At 49.5% G+C, this 6,580-nt stretch overlaps 1 pseudogene; it reads right to left on the bottom strand.

The window, feature by feature from the left end:
* Positions 1-4,848: 4,848 nt before the first annotated feature.
* On the bottom strand, positions 4,849-6,336 carry LOC123840854 (PIH1 domain-containing protein 2-like; annotated as a pseudogene).
* Between the last annotated feature and the right edge of the window lie 244 nt (positions 6,337-6,580).

Raw genomic sequence — 6,580 nt, forward strand, 5'->3', positions numbered from 1 at the left:
CCGATGCGGGACTGGATCCCGGGACTCCAGGATCATGACCTGAGCCAAAGGCAGTCGCTTAACCGACTGAGCCACCCAGGCGCCCAAGATTTTATTTATTTATTTGAGAGAGAGAATGAGAGAGAGAGAGCATGAGAGGGAAGAGGGTCAGAGGGAGAAGCAGGCTCCTCGCCGAGCAGGGAGCCCGATGCGGGACTCGATCCTGGGACTCCAGGATCATGACCTGAGCCGAAGGCAGTCGCCCAACCGACTGAGCCACCCAGGCGCCCGATAATATATTCTTTTGAAGCATATTTTTATTATTACTCAAATCTTTAAAATGTTAGGCTGTTGAATTTGGAACTTGGCTCCGGTGGGGCCGCTGGACTGAGCTCTTCCCTGCCAGCCTCCACGCCCCCCAGTTCCTTGCTGGTTTCATTCACTCCAGATAGGACAGTCCCTGTGTGTGTGTCCCTGGGTCCCTCCCCATTTCTGCGCTGTCTCCTTATCGCTCTCTGTCTTGACTCCAGCAATATTGGCATTAGGGCTGGATGCTCCTGTGTTCGTGGTGTCCCTGCCCCCCCCCCAACTAGATGCCAGTAGCATCCTCCCCAGCTGTGACAATACCACATGCCTCCAAATACTGTCGGCTGTCCCAGGGGGAACACAGTGGCCTTGAGAACCACTGGTCTCAAGGTGTGACCTTAAGCAGATCACTTCACCTCTCTGAACCTCTGTTTCCTCTTCTATAAAATAGGGATAATACCACCCAGTGGTATATGTGGCTTATATGACACCCAGAGTGGGTCATTTTTAGCATCCTTTACTTACTTTTTTTTTATGACAACTTTATTCAGATACAGTTCACATACCATATACTTCACCCACTGAAGGTATAATTTGATGGTTTTGGGCATATTACATTACTCATTTAAATATTTGTCATAAAATATAGATCACATAAAATGCACCATTTTGACCAACTTTAAGTGTGCAAATCAGTGGCATTAGTTACGTTACTGACAAAGTGATCTGCAATAGTCTGTAGCAATCCCAAACACTTGATTTATCCATTCTTTTTATCATTAAAAATCTATTTAAAATTTAAATTTTTAGGGCGCCTGGGTGGCTCAGTTGGTTAAGCGACTTCGGCTCAGGTCATGATCCTGGAGTCCCGGGATCGAGTCCCGCATCGGGCTCCCTGCTCGGCAGGGAGTCTGCTTCTCCCTCTGACCCTCCTCCCTCTCATGCTCTCTGTCTCTCTCTCTGTCTCAAATAAATAAATAAATAAAATCTTTAAAAAAAAAAAAGAAAGAAAAATTTAAATTTTTAATTGAAGTACCGTTGACATATATTACTTTCAGATGCAAAACAGAGATTTGACATTTATGTACATTATGAAATGCTCAGCATGACAAGTGTATTTGCCATCTGTCACCATATAGTGTTATTACAATATTATTGACTACATTCTCTGCTGCACTTTTCATCCCTGTGACTCATTTATAACTGGAAACTTGTCCCTCTTCATCCCCTTCACCTATTTTGCCCATACCTGCCATTACCCCTCCCAGCTTCCTTCCTTTTAAAAAACAAAGGATTAACAGCTCAAAGAGAAGCATCCATTTCAATTTTCAAGATGTTAATCGAATCTACTAAACTGTTTCCTGTGTGAATTGGAATTTGCATTTACCGAACAAAAATAGCTCACCCCACAGAGTCCACCCTTTCGTGGGGTCCTAAGCTGTAAACACAAATAAAACCCCCTAGTTTTTATGTGCCAACAGCATGCCAGAGTGGGAGCAGCCCCCGCTCTGTGTCCCTGTTGCTGTGCCCCTCCCCCCACCAATGTGTTAACTCTGCCGTTTGCACACAGGGACCCTAAGCACCACGAAGGTGTTGAAGATGCACACTGCACCCAGACAGAGCGCTGAGGATCCCCAACCACCAGGGATTTTCTCTCCAAACAGACGCAGGAGCCGGGTCTGTTTGGCTGTATAGCTGGGCATTCTCAGAATTAACTTCTGGAGAATGCAGTGTTTATGACAGTGTAAGTAATAAAAATGTGCTGATTTGAAGTTTATGTATATATCATTAAAACTCAGAGGAGCACTGAATAATGTATAGAATTGTGGAATCACTATGTTATACACCTGGAACTAATACAACATTGTGTATCAATTATACCTCAGTAATACATTTAACCTCCCCCCATCCCCAACAAAAACCCAATGCTAACTGCAACAGGTGTTCAGAACTTAGACCGAAGAGAGGTATTTGTGGGGAAGAGGATTGCAGGGTTCACCTGGCGATGATAAAGAGCAGCCCAGCTTGGGGTTGGTTTTATTCTTGCTTCTAAGTTCTGTGTAGACAATGTGGTCCCTTATTGCCTGCCCCCAGGGTGGGCCACTCTACCCTGCGCTGGGCTGTGGATTGAGGGTCAGCATTCACGTGCGGTATGCACCCAGCACGCTGATCGTGTGTAGTGGGAATGCTCACACCGCACTTCAGGGATGAAGACACTGAGGTTAAGCGAGTGAGCAGACGTCTGTATGTCCAGGGCAGATCTCCCAGCTCTCAAGTCCTGGGGCACCCCATGTTTGAACACCTGGATCCCCTGAATTGTGTGTCTGTGTGTGTGTGTGTGTTGGAGGGGGGGTCCTGGTGGCTCTCGGTGTGTGTGTGTGTGTGTTGGAGGCGGGGGTCGGCTCTGTGTGTGTGTGTTTTGGAGGGGGGTTCCTGGTGGCTCTCGGTTTCTTCCTGGTGGCTCTCGGTTTCTCCAGGCCTGTTTCCCCAGGACAGTTTCTCCAGGCCTGTTCCCCATCCCGTGTCTGTCAGAAGCCTGAGGTTAGCTTTGTTGGAGGTCTGTTGGGGTGTCCTTGTTGCCCCCACGCGTGGGCCCTGCATCCCTTTTTTCGGGCTGCTTAACGAAAGACCACACATAGGGTGACTTAAAACAACAGGAATTTACTCTCCATGGGTCTGGCGGCCAGAGTGCATCCACAGGGCTGGTCCCTGCTCAGGACTCTGAGCGGGAACCCGTTCCATGCCTCCCCGCCGGCTCATTGGTCCCGGCAGCCCCAGGTGTCTTGCTTTTGCAGGTGCCCCACTGTCCCACTCCCCGCGTCTGTGTCCAAGCTTCTCTCTTATAAAGACACCAGTCATTGGATTTAGGCCTCTCCCCGATCAGTCTCGTCTGAACTACTGCACCTGGAAAGATGCTATTTCCAGATAAGGTCACATTCTGAGGTTCCAGGAGGAGGAGGATTTTTGGGGGGGAACACACTCTTCAACCCATGCCAGCCCCATCTCTGCCTGACGCCTATCCTACATCTGCTTGGTGACCCCTCGGGGCAAAGGGCTCCGCTGAGGTATCTTCCCAGAGGGGCCATTCGAATCCAGTGGCGCAAGGGCCCCCAGCATGGAAACCAGAGGACTGAGAGGTGGCGGCTTGGTGGGGGGAGGGGATAAAAAGGGAGAGGCCACGTGGGGTTGGGGTTGGGGTCCAGAGCAAGGATAGGAAGCCAGCATGGGAGTTGGAGATACTTTTTCACGTGGCTCCTGCTTGTGATGAGAGAGAGACAGAGACAAAGGACTTAGAGGCAGCTAGGCAGAATCTGAAGCCAGAATGTTCTCTGAGAGGGGGAAGTTCTCTGCTCTGGTTTGGAGCTGGGTCACAGGGAAGTGTAGCCTGGCCCCAGACCCAGATCTGTGCCACCAGAACTGCCTGGGGTGGGCTGTCCAGGGGGCTGCATTGTGCAGGGAAGGCTGAGTTGGAGGCCGAACCCCTGCAAGGGTTGCAGAGGCTCTCCTCCCAACCCCCTCCCCGAGTGCCCAGGTCAGCCAACTCAGACAGGAGACCTTGAAAAACCTCTCAGATGGACAAGTACTCACCTCTGCAGGGCCCAGAGTGGGGGCTGGGGGTCCCGGGGTGATAACTCATGGAGAATGGTGGGGCTCCGGCAGGAGGTGTCACTGCTGAAATTTAGTCCTCAGGTCCTGCCCCTGACAGCCTGCTTCTTTCCAATTACCCTGGTGACTGCCGTGATAAATCCTGGCCACTGAAGTCTGGGTGCCCAGTAGGCTGGGAGGATCCAGGGCAGCCATGCTGGGCCCTCCTCCAGCCCTTATCAGCCCTCCCTCCACTCAGAGTGGACTCCGGGCCTTCTCCCCTCCTTGTAGTCCCTCCTTGTAGGACTCTGCAGGACAGACAGACGAGCCAGGTGCCCTAATGCTCTCTTCTGGGCTACACTGGGTCCCCCCTACACCCCTTGCCCCATTCATATGCAGAAGTCTGAGCTCCCAGCATCTCTGAAACATACTCTATTTGGAGATGGGGTTTTTAGAGAAGTAATTAAGTAACAGGACTTCACTGGGGTGGGCCTTCATCCAGCATGATTGGTGTCCTTATAAGAAGAGGAAATTTGGACATAAACGTGCCTAGAAGGAGAACGCCATGGAAACACTCAGATGGAGTGTGGCCGTCTCCATGCCACAGAGAGAGGCCCCAGAAGAAACCAGCCTGTGGGGATCTTGCCCCTGGACTTCCAGCCTCCAGGGGATAAATCTCTGCCGTTCAAGGTGCCAGGTTAGTGGCAGCCGGAGCCCATTCACTCAGCCCTGGGATCTGGGGCCAGCTCAGAATGACCTAGCCTTCCTCCGAGTGGTCATCTGCAAGCTTTATTTCCTTAACTGCACAGTTGAATTTTCCAGGGGAAACCTCATGTGGCTCCTCCATATGTGTACCAGGAAAGCAGGGTTGTTCTGGGGGATGGATGCCGTGGGAGGGGCTGCCTGGTTCCTCTGTCTGGCAGCCTTATTCTCACGGGAGGGTTATACCCATTTTGCAGAAGAACCATCAGCATGGGACTGGCAGGAGTGACCCCTGCAAAAAAACATGAATCCGTTACTTCCTTTCCTCTCGGTGCTACTACTGGGTGTTATCTCTACAGAGAATCAGCCCCATCCAGAGTCAGGAGTTGCAGTCTAGAATGGAGCACTGTGTTTGCAGGCAGATGCCAGGGGTCAAGTCCCTCCTCCACCACTCTGGCTGATCACCATGCGAACAAGTCACCCGAGCTCCATGAACCACATTTTTTCCTCTGTCAAGGGGGAGGAGATGCTGAGATTGTGAGCCTAGAGGGGACCTGGGGGAGTAGAAACGCGTGAGTTTTGGAGTCAGATCTGCGTTCGAACCCAGCTCTGCTGCCTCTTGGCTGTGTGGCCTTGGGTAAGTTGAGCGACCTCTCTGAGCTTGTTTCACAGGCCACGAAATAGTCTTTTGATTTTTTTAAATTAAGTTTAAAATTTTAATTCCAGTATCGTGAACATACAGTGTTCTCTTAGTTTCAGGTGTACAATATGGTGATTCAACAATTCTATGCATTATTCAGTGGTCTCATCATTGTAAGTGTACTCTTTTTTTTTTAATACCAGGTAATTCAACTTTTATTTCAATTTCCAGAGGTTTCTCATTCTGGTCAGCCACAATTTTTAATTCATAGTCTGGTTCCTTCATCTCTACCTGGATCTCTGTACTGGAAATCTCAATCAGATACCTTGTTTTGCTTGAAACTTCACCTTTTGGCAATAAAAGCTGAATGTGATCTGGATTGCTCACAGTCCTACTTACCTGTTCAAGGGTTAGTTCCTTTCTCATTTTCTCTCTTAAATCTGTGGGGTCAGCTTGCATTCCCATCAGATTTTGTTTCATCCTTTGAATGCTTCCTTTTATTCTAAATTTAGTGATACTGTAAGAGTATGAGAGAGTGAACTGGAATTGTTCCTCAGTGCATTTCATGGTCATCCGTATTAATTGATCTTTTCTCACTTGGTCCTTTTCTGCTGCTTGGAGAACATCAGGATTGTAGGCAACATGGATGACTGTATAAACATCTGATGTCTCAGACATATCTTCTGGTCTGCCAACACTTAGAGGTACTGGATGAATGGCTGACTGGGGAGCTGGGATCCTTTTCCACTGACACAGGTTAATAAAAAGTACTTTTTCCTTTGGTTTCAGGATCTTGGTTTGTAGACAGAACTGTGGTTCTGGGGGGGGGAGGGCATAGAGCTATTTCCCTTCTTTCAGCTGCTGTTGAATGAACTCGTAGCTCTCAGGATTACTTTCAGCCAGATCATCTAGGAGGTTCCAGAACTGAGTAACCTGGGTGAGCAGACCCTTTGAAGAAGACCCCATGATTGAGGTAAACAGGCCTCTTGAGTCTCTTCTCTCTGTTCCTCGACAAACTGCGACGCCTGTAACTAGGGTAACCGGACCGGGTACAACATCTTAATTGGGTCCAGAAAACTCCAGGAAGAAAGGGTTTTTACATCCAGTTCTGGAATCTCCCACTTCTGGTGTCGGGCTTGCTTTTCAGCCGAGCCCAACCCGCTTCTTTTCCAGGAAGGTGCCCGCCTCCCTTCCGCACCTTTCGATCTTTAAAACGATTTTTTAAAAAAGATTTTATTTATTTGACAGAGAGAGACACAGCGAGAGAGGGAACACAAGCAGGGGGAGTGGGAGAGGGAGAAGCAGGCTTCCCGGAGCTGGGAGCCCGATGCGGGACTCGATCCCAGGACCCTGGGATCATGACCTGAG

The sequence above is a fragment of the Mirounga angustirostris genome, unplaced genomic scaffold (genome assembly GCF_029215605.1).
Source record: "Mirounga angustirostris isolate CCGP_5_RB_7025 unplaced genomic scaffold, mMirAng1.0.hap1 SCAF_5, whole genome shotgun sequence".
Classification (NCBI taxonomy): Eukaryota; Metazoa; Chordata; class Mammalia; order Carnivora; family Phocidae; genus Mirounga; species Mirounga angustirostris.